This window comes from Rhinolophus ferrumequinum, chromosome 24, assembly GCF_004115265.2.
Source record: "Rhinolophus ferrumequinum isolate MPI-CBG mRhiFer1 chromosome 24, mRhiFer1_v1.p, whole genome shotgun sequence".
In the NCBI taxonomy this organism is placed as follows: domain Eukaryota; kingdom Metazoa; phylum Chordata; class Mammalia; order Chiroptera; family Rhinolophidae; genus Rhinolophus; species Rhinolophus ferrumequinum.
Genome location: NC_046307.1, coordinates 22,933,977 through 22,958,685, shown reverse-complemented (window position 1 = coordinate 22,958,685; position 24,709 = coordinate 22,933,977). Strand labels below are relative to the sequence as shown.

At 37.4% G+C, this 24,709-nt stretch overlaps 1 protein-coding gene and 1 pseudogene across 1 annotated transcript in view; one reads left to right on the top strand and one right to left on the bottom strand.

Annotated features, from left to right (window-relative positions):
• The window catches only part of ZNF300 (zinc finger protein 300), a 50,081-nt gene that overhangs the window by 12,102 nt on the left and 13,270 nt on the right, over positions 1-24,709 (top strand). Inside the window, exon 2 of the mRNA XM_033096914.1 lies at positions 24,049-24,173. The gene's annotated coding sequence lies outside the window, so the exon portion shown is untranslated. The remainder of the gene's footprint in view (positions 1-24,048; positions 24,174-24,709) is intronic.
• On the bottom strand, positions 15,900-17,003 carry LOC117016612 (protein phosphatase 1 regulatory subunit 12A-like; annotated as a pseudogene).

Genomic DNA, 24,709 nt, shown 5'->3' with positions numbered 1-24,709 from the left:
TTTTCCCAAATGACCTCCACCATAAGACCACTGTGGTGAAATCAAACAAAATAAGCCATGGCTATCAAGGCACTGGGCAAACTGAAGCCCCCTGAGCACCCGAGGAGTTGTCCCCTCGTCCAGTCCCTCCATGCCACCTTCATTCAATCCCTTAGGACAAACTTGCGTCATAAGACACGCTCATTTACCCACCCCATGCTTACCACCACTCACCACGTCTCAGCTGTGAATGACAGTTACAATAGCATTGACCTATTTGGTTGGTGGAAGTTTGGCACAGTGCCTGGCACCTCTATGTGCTCAATCAATGTTAGCTGATCTATTCCGGGTGTCCCGGCCTCTCACATCAACACTCTTACAAGGGACCTGGACTGGGAATATTTCTGAATGGGAGACAAGCAACGAGGCAGGTATTTGCTGTGGCTGGAATGGAAGGAAGTGAGTTTCGTAGGCAATTTGAAGGATTAGAAGGAGGACACCAAGAACCACCACTGTGGAATTTCTGGCAAGGTACGGTATGTCCAAACACAAGAATTAAATGAAAAGTCTTAGGATATTTACAACTCAGAACAGAGCAAACACAGTCTCATTCCAGGGCAAGTTGTGGGGCATGGTGACCTTTCAAGGACACAGGAGTTTGTGGCTATAATTGAAAGGTGTTAAAAACTAACTGAGCCCACAGGGCTCATCCAGCTGGCTGCCTCTGCAGGGCTGGTGAGTGCAGTGGATCCCCCTCCACCTTGTACTTCCAGAAACTTCTCCCAGTGTTCCCAATAATATTGCCCTACCCCAGAGTCTTGGAATATGTCTCTCTCTTCCATTCTCTCTTCTTCCCGTTGAATCTCTATATATGTTAATAGTTTGAGAGTTTTTATTCACCTAAGTAATACATGATTGTATTCTTGTAATATTAAAACTTGACAATTAAAGCTAAAATCCCTTTTCACCCCTCTGCTCTCCATTTCCCCCCCACAACTCTTCTCCTTTAGCATAATTTGCAGTGTGCTTATCCTTCCAGAATTTTCTCTCCACACACACACCATTTAAAATATGTGACAGCATGTTTTTTAACTTTTTTCTTTTTTTTCATAAGTAGTATTACACATATTTTGCTTCTCACCACTGTATGTTTTAGAGATCTGTCCATGTTCATATTTTTAATCGACTTAATTTTTAACTGAGGCTCCATGTGGATGTTTTATGATTTATTTACTCATTCCTCCCTCACCCAGCCTTTCCCTGCTGCAAACCATGCCTCTGGGAATCGCCTTCATACACCTCCTTGTGCACACATGTGGTTTTATTTCTCTAGGACAGGACTCTGGAAGCGGAATTACAGGTTATTTTTAGTGCATGCAGACCCAGGAAAATGTCCCGGGACTGAAAATCTACCTCTGTAAGCAAAGGGCAGGGAAAGACCAAAGAAAGAGGCTGGCGACGTCAGTCTGGCAATTAATAGAGTTTATTACGGGAATTTTACACAGGAGGCATGTTTTGGGTGGTGGCAAGACAAATTGATCCCTGCGTTGCTTGCCAGGCACCAAAGAACCATATAGAGTAAAAGGGGGACGTTCACGGGTTCTAGCATGTGAATGCTACCAGATATGGGACATTACTTTACATGCTTGACCAGGTCAGGGCAATGGCCTGTTCCAGGAACTAGCATGTAGCAGGAGGAAGGGCAGGGGTGCTGGTTTATGTCAGAACAGGCATCGATTACTATCAAACAGTCTCCAAGGGGCCATTGCAGGAAGCAATCTCCGTTCTGACCCAAGTCCAGCTCCTGGGTCAGGCAGTGGTCAGGTCTTGGAGCCGTCTCTTCTCAACAGTTATCCCCTGCTGAATCTCAAGTATAGATTTTCCCTGGTCTGCTCCTGGGGTCGTTTCTTCTGATTCTAAGGTACCACATCTAAATCACCAGCTTGCTATTTCTAACTCCCTACCGAGTATCTCTACCCAGAGGTCCTCGGTCAGGTTCCTCGGTCTCATATAAGAAGAGTGACCTCAGCTTTTCTCTCCCCTCAGCCCCTCTCTTGATGTACACTCTTACATCCTCCCAGTTGCCCAAACATAGAAATCTTAACCATAGTTCTCTCCCCTCACCCATATCTAATGAGATGTCAAATCTTGTGGATTTTATCTCAGTAATGTCTTTTAGTTCTCATTCCTTCTTATCTTTAGCCAGGATTATTTTAACAGTCTTTTAACTAATTTCCTTGTTCTCTTATGCAATGTACCAAAGTAATCTTCATAAAGCACAGGTTATGTCATTCTCTGATTAATACCCCTCACTCCCCAAATAGAAAATACAGTAGGATTTTCTTGGCTTGCTATTCACAGACTTATATAATCTGGCTCAGTTTTCTCCCTATAGTTTTTATCTCTTTAGTTTCTTCCTCTTTCACACGCCAGGCAAACTGATCCCCTTGTATTCCCAAACGTGCCAGTACTTCTTGCCTCTAAGACTTTGTTTCTGTATTTCCTCTTCTAGGAGTCTCTCTCTGAGCTCTGCCTGTTGAAGGTCTACCATCCCTCTAGGTCGTGCCAAACAGACATTAAGGATGTGGGTTGCAGTGTTCTGCCAGTTTCTTAATCTCTCTGACCACCAATTTTCTCCTCTGTAAACAGGATATAACATCTCCCCGGTCTATGGGGAACTTTTAATGTGGCTGTGCATATAAAGCACTTAGCACAGTGCCTTTTACAGAGTAAATGCTAAGTCAACCATAGCTCTTATTGTCATCACGCTTCTTATATAAAGCCGTGCTCAGCCTCATTGTCAAAGAGTCTTTCCTGCCTTCCTGATCTCTCTCTAGTCTTGTGGACATTTAGTCATTCAGTTATTTTTAGGTATAAGTCTGTCCTCACACTCCTGTCCCACGGAGGGGCAGGGATCCTCTTGTTTGTTTCTGAATAGTGTCCCAACGCAGTGCCTAGAAGTGAGTGGAGTGTAGGGAGACTATCTTACTGAGGTCAACTTGGGAAGTGCGGTGAGTGAAGAGGGCCGGCTACGTGGAGACAGAAGACTGCTTTGAATTCCACCTTGGCACTCACTGGTTGGTGACCATTTGTACACATCGCCTGCTCTCCCCACACCCAGGTTTCTTATGAATAAAACGGGGAAAATATCTGCTCCCAACGTTGGGGTGATGCAAGAACTTTCTAGTTTTGGGTTTTTTTTTTTTGTTTTTTTTTTAAATCTTAGCTTGTCTTCTCACGGTAGCCTGCTTCCCCCTTGTGGATAAAATTCAAATTGCATATTAAAATCAGTGTAAATAATGTAGGAACCAGAGTTTTATCTTAGCATTGTTTATGTTACTGAAAAATTGAAAGCAAACCAGGTCTCCAAATATTCTTCACACTGTCTTCTCCAGGTGGATCATGCTTAAATTTTTCATATGCTTAGGTGTTCCTGATCCTGCCGACTCTGTCTTTTTCCATCATGTGAAAACAGATTTATGGAGCTATAGTTCACATAAATTCATCCATTTAAAGTGTACAATTCAATGGTTTCAGTATATTCACAAATATGTGTAACCATTACCACAGTCAATATTAGAATATCCTTTTCATTACTTCAGAAAGACATCTATACCCTTTATCCAGCATCTCCCTATCCCCTCAGCCCCTCCTGCAGTGCTAGGCAACCACTAGTCCACTTTTTGTCTCTGTAGATTTGCCTATTCTGGACGTTCCATATAAATGGAGTCACCTGATATGTGGTCTTTTGTGACTGACTTCTTTCACTTACCGTAATATTTCGAGGTTCATCTGTGTTGTATCATGCACTTCATTCTTTTTTTTTTTATGGCCGAATAATATTTCATTGTATAGATAAATAGCATAGTTTTTTCTTATCCATTCATCAGTTAATGGACATTTGGATTGTTTTTATCTTTTCGTTATTGTGAATAGTGGTGCTTTGAACACATGTGTATGAGTTTCTGCATGGCCATAGGTTTTCATTTCTTTTGGTTATACACTTAGGAGTGGAGTTGCTGGGTGCTATGGTAACTCTATGTTTAGTCATTTGAGGAGCTTCCAGCGTGTTTTCCAAAGTGACGGCATCATTTTCCATTCCCACCAGCAGTGTATGTTGTCTACAAGAAACTCAAATATAAAGACAATTCCTGCCTCCCAGTCCCTTGTGACACTGTTACCATTCATTTTACCTATCCATCGGCTATCGTCAACCAGTATATTGTCATTACTATTTTTAAAACTTATCAGATCGATTAAGACTAAGTAAAAGAAAAGATTTTAGTTTGCCTCCCTTTATTCCTTCTATAATGCGCTTCCTTTCTTTTTGTAGATCTAAATTTCTGATACATCATTTTCCTTCTTTCTGAAGATCTTCTAACATTTCTTGAAAGGCAAGTCTAGTGACAAACTCCCTCAATTTTTTTTTTTCTGAGAAAATATTTTTCCTTAACTTTTGAAGGGTTCAGTATCTTTTTTCTGACACTACTTCTGATACCAAATGGGAAGGATTTTCCTACATCAGTTCTCCAATACCAAGTGGATGTCTAAAAATCCAGTTAAATTTTGACACTAACCCCTGGAGTTAGTACAGTCTCTATGAGTAGGGCCCCAGTCCCACAAGACTGGCCCCTTCAAACACCAGGCTATCCAAACTTCTGTCTGGCCAACTACAAATTCAGGGGTTCTAACACCCCCCCACCTCAGTTTTGATAATTTGCTAGAATGACTCAGTGACTCATAGAACTCAGAAAAACATTTTCCTTGGGTTTACCATTTTATTATAAAGGATGCAATTCAGGAATAGCCAAATGGAAGAGACACATAGGGCAAGGAAAGAAATGGGGGTTGTATGTGGAGTTTGTATGTCCTGTCTGGCTGTGCCACCCTCCCAGCACTGTATGTGTTCATCAACTTGAAAGTTCCCTGAATCTCATTGCTAAAGTTTTTATTACTAAGTCTCCAGCTCCCCTTCCTTCTCTGGAGGTCGAGTGGTCGGACTGAGGCTTCCCACCTCCTAATCATGTGTTTGGTCTTCCGGGTGACCAGTGCATCCTGAAGCTGTCTATGGGCTTTACACTTTTAAAATTGTCCCACAGTGCTTAGATAGTCTGCTCTCTCTTTTTTTTTCATTCTTTTTTTCTCTGCTTTTCCATTTAGGAAGTTTCTGTTGGCATACTTTTCCAACTCACAGAGTCTTTCGTCACGTCCAGTCTGCTCATGAGCCCATCAAACGCATTCATTTCTAGTACAGTGTTTTTGTTTCCTAGCATTTCGTTTTGCTTCTTTCATAGGGTGTCCATCTCTCTGCTTACATTACCCATTTGTTCTTGAATGTTGTGCTTTGCATGCCTTGTCATTTTTTGTTGAAAGCTAGACATTATATATTAGGTGAAAGGAAATGAGGTAAATAGGCATTTACTGTGAAGTTTTATGTTTACCTGGATAGGAGTTAGGCTGAATGTAGTGTTTGCTGTAGCTGTAAGTGTGAGAGACTAAAATTTCCTCTAGTGTCCTCATTTTTTGTCTCCTCTGTTGTCTTTGTTTCCCCCCGAGACTCCTGCTTAAATTGCATCTGCGCTTTGCAGTTATGTTCGCGTTAGCCCATTGTTATTATACAGGTGATGGTAATACGTGGAGGGAGGGGAGCATTCTCCAACCCTGGGCTTAGGTGTCAGGCTTTCTGTCTGGGCTTAGGTGGCCTGTCCTCCTGGGCTGGGGCCTTTAGAAGTGCTTTCAGTTTCTCCTGCCTCCCAGGAGAGACATGAAGTGTAGAGGGGACTAGCTAGCGTTGGGTATTTCCTTTCCTCCATGTCAAAGGCTAGAAGGGGGTGGAATTGGGTGTTTCTCTTCCCTCAGGTCATTTAGGCTCTGGTAAAATAGTTTTTTGATGCAAGTCCTTTCTTTAAAAGAACAGAATGCTCTGGGTGTATTTCAGAATGGTTACTTTTATGCTGCCAGCACCTGAAGCAGGAGGAAACTTTTCTCCGATCCTCATCCTGAGAACCTGGTGCGGCTCCTGGAGGTAAAACTCAGGAAAGTGTGGGGGTCCATCCTAAGACTGAGCCCCTAGAATTTTTTAATTCTTATGCTAGCTCCAGCAATTCATTCATTGCTGGAACCCAACAATCTAAATGTTCCTACCAATACTGGCTGCACTGGTGGGCTTCTGCTCCCAGTAACTTCTCAGTATCTCTCTTTCTCTCTAGTTTTCAGGGCAGTGGTTTGTCATGTGACCTCAATTCTTTGCAAGATCCAAGAAGAGTTGTTGATTTCCAGTTTGTTCAGATTTTTTTTTTGCTGTTGTTGTGAAGATGGTCATGATAACTTCCAAGTTTTTTTCCTCCCCTTCTTCTACCTCCCCCCCACTCCAGTTCAAGCTGTTGTTTTTCAATCTAGTTGTATAGGACACAGCTCCCTGGCCCATGCTGGTATTATGAGCCTTGCAGTCTCCCAGGCTGAGGCAGTCGGTCACCAGTCTTTGGTTGGCTGCTCACAGCAGCTCTCTGCAGCTCTTGCCGGCTGCTGGCCGCTCGCGATGGCTGCCAGCCACTCACGCTGGCTGCCAACCATTCACGCTGGCTGCCGGCCACTCATGGCAGCATACAATAGCCCACAGCAGCCCACGGCAGCCCACGGCAGCCCAGCTCCAGGGAGAGCCATTGTTCACAATCTTAGCTGTAGAGGGCGCAGCTCACTGGCCCACGTGGGAATCGAACCAGCGACCTCAGCGTTAGGAGCACGGCACTCCAACCACCTGAGCCACCCGGCTGGCCTAATGAGGTTCCATTTTTAATTAATAAAGAAGGAACAGGTTGATTTCTAAAGTGACAGATATTCACATGGAAATTTACAGGATATCTATCCCCCACCATTGAATGAATTTTATTTTTTTAAATAAACAATCCTCTCTGGAAAAAGTCTCTATACATCTGAGTTGTAAAATCCTTATGAAAGTATTTCTTACTAATCTATTACAAGGTGAATTAGGATATTCCAAATAGATAGAAATGGTGCGCAGGACAGCAAGCCCCCTATCATATCATTGGACCATGTCGTACTTATAATTTGCATATTCAAAGTTATTAAGTACTCCAGTGAAAAAGAGCAGCAGTATGTGTATTAGTTTGCTGCAGCTGCCATAACAAAATACCATAGACTGGGAGGCTTAAACCACAGAAATTTATTTTCTCACAGTTCTAGAGGTTACGCGTCCAAGATCAAGGTGTCAGCAGGGTTGGTTTCCTCGGCAGCCTCTCTCCTTGGCTTGCAGATGGCTACGCTCCTGTTGCCTCTTCACGTGGCGTTTCCTTTGTACACCCGCATCCTTGGTATCTCTCTGTATGTCCTATCTCCTCTTCTTATGAGGACACCAGTCATACCGGATTAGGGTCCATCCTAATAGCCTCCTTTACACTTCATTACTCTTTAAAGGCCCTCTGTCCAAATACAGTCCCATTCTGGGGTACTGAACATTAGAGCTTCAACATGATGAGTTTAGGGGAAGAACAACAACAGCATGTAAGAAGGGGGTAATTTAGTCACCAGAAACTACTTTTTAAATTGTGCTAAGTGTTCTAAGAGGCCAAAGCTATTTTATTTTATTAAAACTCTCATAAGATATCGATCTCATATTTAAATTTTTATGTAAATAACACCTTTGTAATACTTATCGAATTCGTGTTTTTGTTAAAATTCATACTGCCTTAATAGAAGAAAAATGGTATTATTTAATGTGGAAAACCTTGGTAGATGACATTCTATATATAATTCTTATATTCACAATTATGTGAGCTTCACATATGCACTTCGAACTCATATATGATTTATGTTGTATGGTACATAATACAATGCAGTACAGCTAGGAATACAATGCTTTCATATCTTGCAGATTGTCCATATACTGTCTTCTAATTTTGTTCTGATTAGTCCAGTTGTTAATATATCAAAAAATTTTTGTGGTCCACAGTGATATATCTTTAATAGGCAGGTATACTTTCTGTAATATGGTCTAGAAATACTTTGGCATCACATCTGGAATATGATTTCTACAGAAACAAAGCTACATTTTAATAAAAAAAAAATCTTTTTTTTTTTTTTTTTTTGGGGAAGAGGAACAGGACTTTATTGGGGAACAGTGTGTACTTCCAGGACTTTTTTCCAAGTCAAGTTGTTGTCCTTTCAGTCTTAGTTGTGGAGCGCACAGCTCAGCTCCAGGTCTAGTTGCTGTTGCTAGTTGCAGGGGGCACAGCCCACCATCCCTTGCAGGACTCCAGGAGTCGAACCGGCAACCTTGTGGTTGAGAGGACGCGCTCCAACCAACTGAGCCTTCTGGGAGGCAGCTCAGCTCTAGGTGCCGTGTTCAATCTTAGTTGCAGGGGGCAGAGCCCCCCATCCCTTGCAGGATTCCAGGAGTTGAACTGGCAACCTTGTGGTTGAGAGCCCACTGGCCCATGTGGGAATCGAACCGGCAGCCTTCGGAGTTAGGAGCATGGATCTCCAACCGCCTGAGCCACCGGGCTGGCCCCTACACTCTTTTTAAAATATGTTTACTTAATAGCTTCTTCTTAGTAAGACTTGATACATAATAAGATTTGATTTCTACTAAAGGCTTTCTGTCACTAATTTTTAGTTGAAGATACTCCCACATTAATTTCTCTTTTAAGAAATTTTCTCTTTATGAGTCCTCTTATGTCGACAGAGGGCTGAGCTATGTCTGAAGGCTTTTCTACATTGATTGCATTCATAGGGTTTTTCCTCTGTATGGGTTCTGTGATGTATAATAAGGTCAGACTTCTCAGAAAACAATTTTTTATACTCATTACATTCAAAAGGTTTCTCCCTCATAGGAATTTTCTGGTGTCTACTAAGGCATGACACGTCACTGAAAGCTCTCTCACACTTGTTACATACATCAGGTTTCTCTCCTGTGTGTATTCTCCGATGTACAAAGAAGTGTGACTTCAGGCTGAAGGTTCTCCCACATTCATTACACACATAGGCCTTCTCTCCAGTATGAGTTCTCTGATGAATGTTGAGGTGTGATTTTTGGAAAAAGGCTTTCCCACTCTCATTACATTCATAAGGTTTCTCCCCAGGAATTCTCTGATGTTCAATGAGGTGTGATTTATGGGAGAAAGCTTTTCTACGTTCAGTACACTCATAAGGTTTCTCTTGAATACGGATTCTCAGATGTATAATGAGATTTGATTTCTTGCTGAAGGCTTCCCCACACTCAGTACATTCAAAAGGCTTTTCTCCTGTATGAGTTCTCTTGTATATAACGAGGTCTGACTTCTGCAAAAAGAATTTCCCATATTCACTGCATTCATTATTTCTTGCATATCTTCTATTACCATTCAATAAGTCTAAATAGTTCAAACTCCTACCATAAGAGTCAAATTTTTGGAGTCTTTTTTGGAGTCTTTGTTTTAAAGAAACAAAGTCTGTGCTTAGGAAATAAAACATATTTCTACGGGCATTATGCTTGTTACTCTTTTCCTCAGTCATAGTTTTTCAGTCAATGAATGCAGTGTGCCTCAGAAGTGTTTCTTGGTTCCTCTGGAACCTCTCTACAAGGTCGTGAACTTGCCGGACTTCTTCTAGAAGGTAGCAAAAGAGACTATATGTTGGTGAATATGTTGGTGAATATCTCTGTATTATGGCTTATAACTTTTCACCCTATTGTGAAATTGAATCTTTACTTTAAGGACTAATATCCATATATAAAAGAAACACCAAAACTAAATGGAATCACCGCCCCCCACCCCGAGCTTTGTAAGAAAACCACAACTTTTTTCTTTAATTGTAGTAAAGAAACAGAGAATACAGCAATGAATACAAATATATCAGGCTATATGCAAATGGGAATTGGCAAATTGGACAGCTGTAAAGGAGAGGTGTGGAAATAATCCCAAGGAGTGGTAAAAAGTAACACAAAGGACAGCTGCGATAGGTCAATGGGGAGACCCCCCCTAGGAGAATTAAAAGTGCCTGGAGTGAAGTGGTAATTAGAGAAAATAAAGGAAGGGCTGGATGAGGAGCAGAGAGATCTGAACTGGAGCCTCATCAACTCATTGGTGGACTGCTGCAGTTCAATATTCACTTGTCTCTTTGCTTCCAGTGTCTTTGAGCACCAGTCTATTTATCCATCAACATGAACTGATTTTTCAAAACCATCAATTCCACTTGCAAACAGGAACATCTTTGTAGCCAGTGTTTCAAAAAGGGGATTGTCTCTAATAGCAGTCATTCCTTCTTGTATGGGTGTGAGGGCCCAGGAATTCATATGTCCAGTAAGAGGAATATCGGTCACAGAATCAGCCAAGTTCTACTTGAATCAGGATTAGATTCGCTACTGTATTCTGATTGCTGAGTTGATCATCTTATTCTATAACAGTTTACAGATACTGTATCAATCCTAACTTTGAAATACTCTCCCCATCTTGCTCTCCACCTACTACATATAAAAGAGGAATTACAGTTAGGTACATGGACTCTGAATCCAGATTCCAGGGTTGAAATCCTAGCTCCATCACTAGTTAGATGTGTGGCACAGGTCAAGTTACTTGATCTCTTTGGGTCCCAATTTTCCCTTCTATAAAAAAGGATAATAACAGCACCTACCTTGTAGTGTTGTTATGAGGATTAAATGAGACAACAGGTATAAAGTACTCAGAATACTGTCTGGCACATACAAAGTTTTATTCATTAGCTATTATTATTACCGTGTTTCCCTGAAAATAAGACTTAACCAGAAAATAAGCTCTTAAATTTAGGTTTTTGATCCATTTTGAGTTCGTTTTTACATATGGTGTGAGGTAAGAGTCCAGTTTTATTCTTTTGCATGTGGTATCCAGTTGTTCTGGCACCATTTATTGAAAAGACTATTCGTTTCCCATTGAATGATCTTGGCACCTCTGCAAAAAAATCAATAGGCCATAAATGAAAAGGTTTATTTCTGGACTGAGTATTCTATTGATCTTATATATCTGTCCTATGCCAATATCACACTCTCTTGATTACTGTTGTTTATAGTAAGTTTTGAAATTGGGAAGTGTCATTTTTTTAAAACATTGTTTTTCTTTTTGAGGATTGTTTTGGTTCTTCAGGGTTCATATGAATTTTAGAATCACAGTATCAATTTCTACAAATAAACATCTTCAAATTCTCATAGGGATTGGTTGAATTTGTAGATCAACTTGAGGTGTATTGCCGTCTTAACAATATTAAGTCATCTGATCCATGGAACATGAAATGTTTTTTCCATTTATTTAGATCTTCTTTAATTTCTTTCAATAATGTTTTATAGTTTTCAGAGTCTAAGTTGTCTAGCTCTTTGTTAAATTTATTTCTTAGTATTGTATTCTATTGGATGCTATTATAAATGGAAATGTTTTATTAATTTCATTTTTTGATTGTCCATAGCAAGTATGGAATACAATTGAGTTTTGTATATTGGTCTGGTATCCTGCAAACTTGCTGAACTCATTTATTAGTTCGAAAACTTTTTTAGTTGGTTTCTTAGGATTTTCTATATAAATGATTTTTTTATCTCCAAATAGAGATAGTTTTAAACATTTCTTTACACATTGAATGCCTTTTATTTCTTTTCCTTTCTAAATTGCCCTGGCTAGAACCCCAGTACAATGTTGAATAGAATGGTGAGTAGACATCCTTGTTTTGTTCCTGACCTTATGGGGAAAATCCAGTTTTTCACTGTTAAGTATGTTAGCTCTAACCTGTTATGCCCTTTGTCAGGTTGAGGAAGTTCCCTTCTATTGTAGTTTGTTGAGTGTTTTTATCATGAAAGTGTGTTGGATTTTGACAAATGCATTTTCTGTATCCATTAAGATAATCTATTTATGAATATATGAGGTATTACTGAATATTTTTTTAAGTGTGTTTTTCCAGGACCCATCAGCTTCAAGTCAAGTAGTTGTTTCAATCTAGTTGTGGAGGGTGCAGCTCACAGTGGCCCATGTGGGGATCAATTGGCAACCTTGTTGTTAAGAGCACCGCTTTCTAACCAGCTGAGCTAACTGGCCACCCTGAGGTATTACTGAATTTTAATTAATAGATCTTTGGATACTAAACCAACCTTACATTCCTAGACAAGTTCCATTTGATAATGGCATATAATTCTTTTTATATGTTGCTGGATTTGGTTTGCTAGTCGTGTTGTGGGTCTACAAGACAACACTCAGATTTGATGATTTGCTAGAAGGACTTAAAACAGACTTTAAAAAGCTGTTCTACTGATGGTTATGGTTTATTACAGTGATAGAACTTATCAGTCTAGGTTTGGACTTCTCTTTGTGGGAAGATTTTTATTTACTAAGTTTCTTTCCTTAATGTGGATCTATTTAGACTATCTAGTTTTTCATGGGTCAGTATTGGTAATTTGTGTCTTTCAAGGAGTTTTTCCATTTCATCAAAATGGTCAAATTCATTGATATGTAATTTTTCATAATATTCACTTTTTTTTCTTTTATGTCTATAGGATCTATTGTAGAAAAGGTCTGTCTGTCATTCCTAATATCGTTACTTTATGTCTTCTTTTTTTTATCACTAGCTAAAACATATCAATTTCATTAATTTTTTAAAATAATTATGTTTTGATGTCATTGATTTTACTCTATTTGTCCATTTCCTATTTCATTGATTTCCGGTTTGATCTTTATTTTTTCTTATTCGACTTATTTGGAGTGTAATTTGTTCATTTTCTCCCTTCTTAGGTGGGAGCATAGATCAGTCACTTGAGACTTGTTTTGTTTTCTATATGAGACCTTAAGTACAGGTAGTCCTCACTTTGTATGGTAGTAAGGGACCATAAAAATTACCATGGAAACCAAAACTTTGCGAAATAATTTAAATAATCAATGGGAAAAAAGGATCATTGTTTTGTGACCTTTAAACTTTTTTGTCAGAACATGAAAAACTATCTTACTCTTGGTTATAACTGTATAAAAAATAAAAATATAGTGAAACTGTTTAGTACTCTGCAATGTAAAACATTGAAAATATGTTTTATTTCTCTTTGAAAATCTTATATAGAATAGCTTGAACAGTACTTGCCTTCTTATCACTGTATAACTTATGATGTGGAATGAGCCTGTTTTCTACATCTTAATGAATTGTCATACTCTTTTCTAAGTTGAATCAGCTTCCAACATTTTAGCCATTGTGCTTTCAGTGTTGTGAAATATGTCCAAGATAATGTGGCTAATTGACTAGGTATCCCACCTGAGGTTTGGTGAGCTTCTTTGATGTGTAATGTTTTTCATGAAAGTTGGTAATTTTAAAGATATTTCTCCCAATTTTTCTTGCCCCCCTCTCTCCCCTCTTTCTAGCACACCAATTATATATGTGCTGTAATGCCAAATATTGCTCTACAGATTGCAGAGGTTCTGTTTATTTTTTTTATAATCCTTTTTTGTTTTTGTTGTTGTTCTTTGGGTTGGATCATTTCTAGTGATGTATCTTCAAGTTTATGATTCTGATTTTGCTTTCTGCTTTCTCAAATATAATGAGCCCCCCCGGTAAAATTTTCATTTCAGCCTGAGAATTTTCATTCGGTTCTTTTATTTTTTAATTTATATAAAATAAATGTTACTCTTTCTTTAAATTTTGACAAAGGCATAGAAAAAGTTAACTACATCCACAATCATGACATGATAAAGCTCCATCACTCTGAAAATTTCCTTTTGCTGCCTCTTCATAGTCGAACTGTTTTTTTCATATAGTTTTTTCTCTTTTAAAATTGCCTATTTGTTCATTTCTTAGCATCTTTTCTCTCAATTTTTTGCAATATGTTTATAATAGCTTTTTTGAGGACTCCTTTTGCTAAACCCAACATTTACACCCACTTAGAGTCAGTTTCTATTGACTGATTTTATGTCTTAGTATATAAGTCACCATCTCCTGTTTCTTTATATGTCTAGTAATTTTTGGTTGAAGACTACATGATAGATAATACGTATGTTGTGCTGTCTCTGAAATTTTCTAGTCCTGAGGGTTCTTGTTTTTGTTTTAGAGGCACTTAACTTGCTTGGATTCAAACTGTGACATCTGTGTCTCCCATAGAGTGCCATCACTGATGTCTGCTTAGTTTTGTTTGTTTGTTTGTTTTTAAGCTAGACTCTCTAAGGGATTCCCCAACACCTGCACAACATAGAGGTGAACTAGTGATTTGGACAGAAGTTATATCAGACATCTAAAGCCAGTCTGGCTTCCACTCTTTGCCACCTGAGTTATGCATGTGTCAGAATGCTTGAAAAGTATAACAAATTTGCAAGTCTGTCTAGACATTCAATCACTGCTGGGCTCTTTGCACAAATATTTTAGCAGTCAAGTAGGGATATACAGAGAGTTTATTATCTCAATCTTTCTGTAACTCTTTTGCTTTCAAATTCTCCCTGTTAAATTTCTAGCTGGTTTACCATCAGCATTAAACTGTACCCAGTGGATTTGCATTATCTGTCAATACAAATTGACAGATAGGGATGGGAGACAGGAAAACCCTAGGAAAGAATGCCACAAGTTCCCCATTCTTACCTAATGAAGTACAAGTGTTTGGTGAGTAAATACTTTTCACCTTGTGACCTGTCTTTGGTAGTTTTCCAATGCCCTGAATGATAGTTTTAAAAATCATTTTATTCAGTTTTATACCTGTTTTCTGAGGGGAATTTCATGACTACCTCATTGTTACCACTGTAGGAGTAAAGTCCATCTTTAATTACTCACCTGATAAACTTACATGTTTCATTGTGTTTTAAATGCCCTGTTGCCCTCCCAATTCTCCGTCTTCATGGACCATTCTGGAACATCCACTGGTTTGACCTCTTCAGTCCTCTACTAAATCTTTATATCTGTTTTCTTTTGTTTCTTTAATCTTTCAGACAGAGATACTACACTTGATACTCCTCAATTGGATATACTTGAAGATGTTCTTTCTTTAAGGAGATACTGGAAAGTGTCATAAGGGATCATTCATTGTCCTCCATGTGAAAGGTCTGGCAAGGCGATGACCAGCTGGAGAAAGATCAGGAAAATCAAGAAGACTTTGTAGGCAAATCATGGTCATCAACAACAAACAGTTATTGAAGAGTCAGGCCATACATATAATGCATTTGGAAAAATATTTTATGACTGTACAGAGCTAGCTACTTCAAGGCAAAGAATGTATAAATGTGATTCATTTGAAAAGAGCTTGAAACCTAATATAAACCTTTTCTGTTGTAATGGGGGTAATGCAAGAAAAACACTGAGGAGAATTTTGAATGTGGGAGAACACCTAGTTCTTTCTATTCTAAGCATAAAAAAATGTATAATGGAGTGAAACACAGTGAAAATGGTCAGTGTGAAAAGGTTATCAACAATAAACAATCTTTTATTCAGTATGTAAATGTTGAAACTGGGGAGAAGACCTATTTATGTATTGAATGTAGAAAATCTTAAAAACTCACAGCTCGTTATACATCAAAGAATTCATACTGGAGAGAAACATGATTACAGTGCATGTAGGAAAGCCTTCAGTGAGAAGTCACATCTCATTGTACATCAGAGGACTCATACTGGGGAGAAACCTTATGAATGTTCTGAATGTGGAAAAGCCTTCTCACAAAAATCATCCCTCATTATACATCAAAGAGTTCATTCCGAGGAAAAACCATATGAATGTAATGACTATGGAAAAGCCTTCTCCCAGAAATCACTCCTTATTATACATCAGAGAATTCACACTGGAGAGAAGCCTTATGAATGTAATCAGTGTGGAAAGGCTTTCTCCCAGAAGTCTCATCAAATTATACACCACCGAGCTCATGCAGGAGAGAAGCCATATGAGTGTACTGAATGTGGGAAAGCCTTCTCTGAGAACTCCCTCCTCAGAAGGTGCAATTTTATTACTCATTCCTTTTTTAATTTGGAAAGTTTGCTAATAACTCTAACAGGGCCCCGTTTTCACCCTTTAGACTCTGGTTGTCTGCTTTTAGGTCTGGTAACATTTGAGCTCTTCTTCCATTTCAGATATTCTTCTTTCTGAAGCTCTTCATTCCTTTTTTTCTATTTCCAATAGTGACCTCTCCACAAATCTTTCTTATCTCTTGGTGGCCTTTTCCAATTAAAATTTACAATTTGTCGGTTCCATATTTGTATCATGCAACTGTTTTCAGTTTTTCATTTTCAGCTAGAATTTGTTCATAATGCTTTTTAAAGTCCATTGAATTATCCTTTTCTAGCCTGCTACTGTAAGGTTTTCTTTATTCTAAGTAACTGTATGATCCAGAGCAACCCAGCAAGGAATCATACTGATCACTAGCTGATGTGGAACTGGTTTCACATCTAGAAATGGAATCTGTGTAACTTCCTTATTTGAATCCTCTTCTGTATGATTGCTGTTCTTCATTCTCATCACTACCTTGTTTCTGATATGAAACTTTGGTAGATCTTTTCTCTCTTAGTCGCCATCATTCTCTGATTTAGGTTGTAATTTAATCTACTTTTTCCTGTTCTCTTTTTTTCTCCCTCTCTTACTTTTATTTTTTGTTTGTTTGTTAATACTCTGGAGTAAACAGAAGTCATACCTATACGACTATGTGGGCTGTTTAGCTGTTTAGTTGCTTGAAGCATAGAGTGAACTGCTCATGGTAGAAAGTCAAGAGGTGGAGTGGTTGAACTTGAAGTTGATTCTAGTCTGTGGCACTGATAAATCTCATCATATATTCTGGAGTACTTTTGTTTATATTCATCTCTAGATGTTTCTGACTCCTTCTCTTTATTTTGTGTTTCTTTTTTTCTTCATTTTCTTGTTCTCTGGTTTAGGTAGAACAATTTCTTCCTATTGTGTTTTTAGCTCCCTGAATATCAGTCACTGTCACACTTTGTTTTGATCTTGCCTTCCTTGCTTGTCTAGATCTTGCTTCTCTTTGGAAATCAAACTCTTTATCTCTAACAGGAGTGATATATGATCTGTGTCTCTCCCTGATCTCTGATGTGGAAGAGAGGGTGCCAGAGGCAGTTGTAGTTATGGTTATTTGTTGGGAGGTTTCTGATTACTTATTCAATCTTCTTACTAGTTCTGGGCATTCAGATGTTCTATTTCTTCATGATTCAGTGTTGGTAAGCTCTGGGTTTGTAGGAGTTTGTCCATTTCATCTAGATTATCCAATTTGTTTGGTATACAGTTGTTCATAGTACTCTCTTATAATGTTTTTTATTTCTGTAAAATCAGTTAAAATGTCCCCTCTTTCATTTCCGATGATAGTTATTTGAATCTTTTTTTTTTCCTTCGTCAGTCTAGCTAAAGGTGTGCCATTTTTGTTGATCTTTTTGAAGAACCAACTCTTGGTTTTGTTGATTTTCTCTATTGGTTTCTATTGTCTATTATGTTTATCCCTGCTCTAATCTTTTGTATTCTCTTTCTTCTGGTAGCCTTGAGGAGCAGACCCTCTTCCTTGCCATTATCTATTATTTTATCACGGGAGAATTATATTGCATTATGGTTCTTGTTCATGACTGATTAGATCAGCCTTTTCTAAGCTGAGCCGACCTGCATATGTGGCACTACAATACTCCCCCAAGTGTTACTAATCACCTTGCTTTTTTTCACTTTTTAATGGCATGCTTGTCATATTGTAATTTATTTTGTTTATTTTTCTTGTCTGTCCATTTTGGTAGCATTTAAGCATAACTGGGGCAGGAATATTTAGCTATATTATAATGATAAAGTTCAAGCTCTAGAAGAATGCATGGCATATAATAGCTTTTCACTAAATATTTGTTGAAAGACTAAATGATAGAATGAATAAACAGTTTTACTGGTTTAACAACCCATGTGGAATTATATTCCAAAATTTCATACATTGGAAAGTATATAAAGTGTGGGTAAGCTGAAATTAAGAAAGAAAAGAAGAGAAAGTTATTCTCATTTTGGGAAGATCATCTAAATCTTTCTTATTTGCTATGGCAGTTGGTTAGAGTAATGATAAATCTGTATACTAGTAAGAAGAGCATTTCAAAAGCTTTAAGGTGAAAATCACTTGGGAAAGAACAAGAATGGCTAAAGTGGAATGAATGAGAAGAGGTATTTATAATCACATCAGAAATGTGAGGAAGGAGCAGAGGATGTAGGTTTCTTTTTTAAGCAAATTTATTTAGGTTTAATAGACACACAATAAACTGCACATATTTAAAGCGTACAATTTGATAACTTTTGGCTTATGTATACACCAGTGAGACTCACTGCAATCAAGATAACGCACGTGTTCATCATCCCCAAAAGTTCTTACCTTTGGTAGTTAGTCATCCTTCCCCAGCTCTCAACCCCATGCTCAGGCAACCACTGATCTGCTTTTGGCCACTCTATTCTTTTGCATTTCCTAGAATTTGATGAAGTGGAATCACAAAGTATGCATTCTTGCTTTTACTGGTTTCTTTCACTCAGCGTATTATTTTGAATTTCATCCAATTTGTTGTATGTATCAAGAGTTCATTCTTTTGCTAATTAGTATTCCATTGTATGGTAGTTTATCCATTTGCCTGCAATGGATATTTGAGTTACTTCCAGTTTTTAGTCGTTACAGATGAAGCTGCTGTAAGCATTCCTGTGCAAATATTTGTATGCATAAGTCATGGATATTGTATGTTGTATGCACACATGCCTAATACTTGTTCTCTTGGATAAATATTAGGAATGGAATGGCTGAATCATATAGGTTTATGTTTAAAGCAAATCATCTATTTTCCAAAGTGATGGCACCATTTTATATTCCCACTAGCAGTGTGTGTTTCTCTACATCCTTGCCAACACTTGGTAAATATTAGTTTTTAAATTTTAGTCATTTTATTAGGTGTGTAGTGGTATCACACTGTGGTTTTAATTAGCATTTCCCTGGTAACTAATGATGTTGGGCATCTTTTCATGTTTTTATTTGCCATCAGTATATCTTTGGTGAAGTGTCTGTTAAATCTTTTGCTCAGTTTTAATGGTTTGGTTATTAGAGTTCTTCATATATTCTGGCTTCAGTTCTTTGTCAGATATGTGATTTGAAAACATTTTCTCCTCGTCTATGGCTTATCATTTCATTCTCCTACTGGTGTCTATTGACGACCAAAATCCTATTTATTATTTATTATTTTATCATTTATGCTTTTAGTGTTATTATCTAAGAAATTTTGCCTAATCCTAAGTCACAAGGGTTTTCTCCTATATTTTCTTCTAGGAGTTTTATAGTTTCAGATTTTATATTTAGGGCTATGATCCATTTTGAATTAATTTTTTTTGTATATGAAGAAAGGATTATGGTTCCATTTAAAATATAGATACGTAATTCTTCCAGCAGCATTTGTTGAAAATACTACTCTTTGCTCCACTGAAATGGCTTTGTTGAAAATTTGTTGTCATTATGTCAGTTGGATCTGTTTCTGAACTATCTATTTTGTTTCATGTATCCATTTTTTTCTTTCTTTATACCAGTAACACGCTGTTTTGATTATAATAGCTATTTGTATAAGTCTTGAGATCAGGTAGTGTTGAACCTCAAACAAATTTTTCTTGCAAAGTTGTTTTGGCTGTTCTTAGTCCTTTTCATTTCTGTAGGAATCTTAAGAATCATCTTTTTAATTTCTTTTCAAAAGCTGCCGCAATTTTGAATGGATTGCACTGAACCTGTAAATCAATTTGGGGAGATTTACAATAATGAGTCTTCTAACACATAAACACAACATAGTCCTTTCATTTATGTCTTTTTAAATTTCTCTTAGCAATATTTTATAGTTTTTATTGTACAGGTGTTTCACATCTTTTGTCAGATTCACCCCCAAGCCTTTTATAGTTAAAGAAATCTGTAGACGTTTTTATTTTAATTTCTGATTGTTTATTGGTAGTAGATGGAAATACAACTGATGATAGTATATTTATCTAGTATGCTTCAACCTTCCTAAACTTACTGATTTGTTCTAGTGGCTTTGTTTGATAGAACATATCAGATTTCCTACATAGAAGATCATGTTATCTACAAATATTGTTTTACTTTTTCCTTTCCAAACTGGACATCTTTTATTTCTTTTTGCTTTATTGCACTGACTAGAACCTGTAGTACAATGTTGAATAGAAGTTGTAGGAGTGATTCTTTCCACTTTGTCTTCATTGTCAAGATTGTTTTCATCATTCTAGGGCGTGTTCCTTTCCATATAAATTTTAGAATAACCCTGTCTAAGTCTCCAAAAAAAACTTGCTGCGATTTTAATAGAAATTTTATTAAACCTATAGATCTTCACTAGCTACTAGGGAAATACAAATCAAAACCATAGTGAGATATCACTTCACACTTGTTAGAATGGCTATCATCAACAAGACAAAGAATAACAAGTGTTGGAGAGGCTGTGGAGAAAAAGGAACCCTCAGACACTGTTGGGGGGAGTGTAAATTGGTACAGCCACTATGGAAAACAGTATGGAGGTTCCTCCAAAAATTAAGGATAGAATTGCCATAAGACCCAGCAATCCCTCTCCTGGGTATCTACCCAAAAAATCTGAAAACATTTATCCGTAGAGATATACGTGCTCCGATGTTCATTGCAGCTTTATTTATGGTGGCCAAGACATGGAAACAACCAAAGTGTCCTTCAATAGATGGTTGGATAAAGAAGAAGTGATATATATACACAATGGAATACTACTCTGCCATAAGAAAAGATGAAATAGTGCCATCTGCGACAACATGGATGGATTTTGAGATTATTATGCTAAGAGAAATAAATCAGAAAAAGTCCAAAACTCTGTGACTTCACTCGTATGTGGAATATAAAACAAAGCAACAAAGGAACAAGACAAACAAAGAAACAAAAACTCATAGACACAGACAACAGTTTAGTGGTTACCAGAGGGTAAGGGGGGAGAGGGATAGTAGAAGAGGGTAAAGGGGATCAAATATATGGTGATGGAAGGAGAACTGCCTCTGGGTGGTGAACACACGATGTGAGATATAGATGATGCATTATAGAAATGCACACTTGAAACCCATGTAATTTTGCTAATCATTGTCACCCCAATCAATTTAATTAAAACCTATAGATCAATTTGGGAAGAATGAACATCTTTGCTGTTATGAGTCTTCAATAGTGGACACGGTATGTATCTCTATTTATTTGATTTCTTTCAACATTTTGTGACTTTCTGACAATCCCATACATGTTAAGTGTAGGCCTAAATATTTTTATTTTTTTGGCGTGATTGAAATGGTATTATGTTTTTATTTCCATACATTTATTGTTAGTATACAGAAATGTGATTGATTTTTATGCATCTGTGCCTTTGCTGAACTCACTAGATTTAGGTATTTTGGTAAATTCCTTTGATGATTATCCATGTCATTTGCATATAGGGACAGTTTTATTTCTTTCCTTTTTCATCACTCTGCTTGTAATTTTGTTTTCTTGTGTTATTTTACTGGGTAGAATTTCCTGTACTGTGTTGAATTAGAGTAGTGAGAGCAAACACCGTGGTCTTATTCCTGATCTAGTGGGGAAAACATTCAGTCTTTCATTATTATTATGTATACTGTAGGGTGTTTTTTTTTGGGGGGGGCATTGTTTTTGGTAGATGCTCTTTACAGGTTGAGGGAATTCCCCCCATTATTCTTTTTTTTGGAGAGATTTTATCACGGTTAGGTGTTGGGTTTTTGTCAAATGCCTTTTTGCGTGTGTGTGTTAACTGATATAATCATATTCTATTTCTTTTATTGTGTCAATAGGTGGGTTCCATTGGTTAATTTTCAAATTTGGGCCAGCTTTGCATACCTGGAATACATCCCACTTGGTCGTTGTGTATAATTACTTTAATAGATTGTTGTGTTTGGTTTGCTAATATTTTGTTGAGGGTTTTTGTGTCTAAGTTCGTGAGACAGTGGTCTGTAGTTTTCTTTCATTGTACTGTCTTGGTGTGATTTTGGTAATAATTTCCTGATAAAATTATTTGGAATGTGTTCCTTCTTTTCTATTTTCTGGAAGAGGTTGTGTAAAAAATCAATTTTAATTCTTTAAATTTTGGTAGAATTCTCCAGTGACATCTTTTCTTTTTGCAAGGTCTTTAATTAAGGATGATTTTTTAAATGTAGTTATAAGACCATGCAGATTATCTGTGTCAACTTGATTGAGTTTTGGTATTTGAGGAAATGGTCCATTTCTTGTACCTTGTCAAATTTATGATGTTAAAGTTGTTCATAATATTCTCGTATTACATTTTTAATGACTGTTAAGATCTATAATAACCTGTTAATATCCAGGACTGGAATTTCCAACATCTCTTCCAATTCTGGTCTTTTTTTTTTATTATTGATTTTTCTCCTCATTATGAGTATCATTTTCGTTTCTATACATGCCTGGTAATTATTGGCTGATGCCAAACTTTGCTGGGTGCTAGAACTTTTGTGTTCCAATAAATGTTTTTGAAACTTTTCTCTGCAGTTCAGTTGTCATTTAGAAGCAGTTTGATCCTTTCAGTTCTGATTTGTTAGGTGGTACATGAACAAGATTTTTACACAGAGTGAATTATATTTCCTAGTATTGAAGCAGAACTTTTTGAGTACTCTTCCCAATGCTCCATGAAACGTTTTCCAGTCTGGCTTGTAGCAACAGGCATTAACCTTGGCTTTTTGTGAGTTCCAGTTACTGTTTCCTCATTCTTTTCATGTCTTTCTTTTCCCAGACTCTGATAGTTTCCTTACCTACATACACTGACCAATAAATACTCTGATGAATACTTGAAGTGGACCCTCTGCAAGTCTCTGTAGTTCCCCTTTTGTGCAGCTTTCTCCTCTTTGGTCCTCTGCTCTGTGACTTGAGCTCTCTTAGTCTTTCTGTACTTTTAGCTCTTTCTCAACTCTGGGAGTCTGATGGCCTCTATGTGGGCTCCTCTTCCCTATGTTGTGTCCTGGAAATTTTCTCAAGGCAGTAGACTGAGCAATCAAAGGGGTTACCTCATTTGTTTCCCATCTTTAAGGACCAATGTCCTTCATTGTCTGATGTCTAATGGCTTGAAAACTGTTTATTCATACACTTGTGTGGTTTTTCCATTGCTTCAGGTGAAAGTACAATACATTCCATTATTTCACTTTGGCCAAAAGCAAAAGTTTGGAATTGTTTTCTAAGATTTAATTTTGTTTTATAATTTTGTATTTTTTGTGTTTCTAAAGTCAAATCAACAGAACATTGTACATTAAAAGAAGATTAGGTACTATCTCTGTCCCCTCTATCTTCTTTCCTGTTTCCCTGTGGTAGGAAGTGTCTAAAATGGCCAACAATGAGTCCTACCTCCTGGCATTCTCCATGTAATACTCTCCATGTAAGTAAGTCGTTCCTAACCAATAGGATATGGCAACATTGAGGGTATGTCACTTCTGTTATTAGGTTATAAAAGATATTGACTTTCTTGCTTTGTTAAATAAGCAAGTTACAAGTTGGAGAGTCCTGCATGACAGGGTACTGTGGGTAGCATCCATTCAACAGCCAGCGAGAACAGGAATGCTTGAAGTCCAACAATCCTTGAGGCATTGAATTCCGTCACCAATCATGTAATTGAGTTTGGAAGTGGATCTCTCCCCAGTTGAGTCTTCAGATGAGACCCTATCCTGGGCCAATACTTTGATTATAGATTTGTGGGAGACCCTGAAGCAAAGGACTCAGATAATCCATGTTCAGATTCCTGACCCACAGAAAGGGAGACAATAAATGTGGGTTATTTTTAAGCCACTAAGTTTGGGAATAAGTTGCTACATTTCAATACAGTAGATAACGAATAACACCTTTTATAGTAATAGATAGTATTTTATTTAATGGTTTATTCTTCAGTTATTTTCTTGTTATTTTTAAGGTAAACATTTGATCTATATTATTCACATATTCCATATCTGCAAATTCACCTACTTGCTAAAATATATTTGTAACCCCCAAGTCAGTACTCACAGTACTTTGACAGTCATTAGCAGACATGCACAGAGCAGTGAAAAATTTGAGTTGCCCACATTCCCAGCTGAAGGTGAACAATGGGATGCTCTGCCTCTTATTCCAGCTCTCAAACAGAGATGACCAGAGGATGGAGACAGCAGGGGCAATGCAGAGCAAGAAACTCCAGCCACAGGACGAGTGGATGGAGTTTGAACCCAACTCTAGCACCTGTTAGTGGAGTGACCTCAGGTAAATCACTTAATTCTTCTGAACATCATTTTCTCATTTGTAAAATAAAGAAAATAGAATAGGATGAGTTGATTTTAAGATTATTATCTTAATTACACAAAGTTGTAATTTACGATTATAATCTGTGATATATATGTATTATGTATATATACATACATATATATGTATATATGATTAAATAGTAGTAACTATTTTCATTTTTTTCCACTTTGTTTTGTTCACATAACATTATATCATGAATTTCACTCCATATTAGTATATAGAGATATTTCTCTCTGTCTCTCTCTTACAGCTGAACAGTACCGTTTTGTGTGTATGCCATAATTTATACGAAACCTCAGGTAGTAGATGTTTGGGTTGACTGCTGTCTTTTAGTATTAAAAATAGTACCGCAATGAATAATCTTTGACCATATCTTTTTGTCAATGTATCTTGGGATATAGCTCTGGAAGTGGGGTTTCTGAATAAAAGGGTAAAAGCTATATAGTGTTGTGGTTTTAAAGACACATCCGTATATTCTCTGATAATCCTCCTTT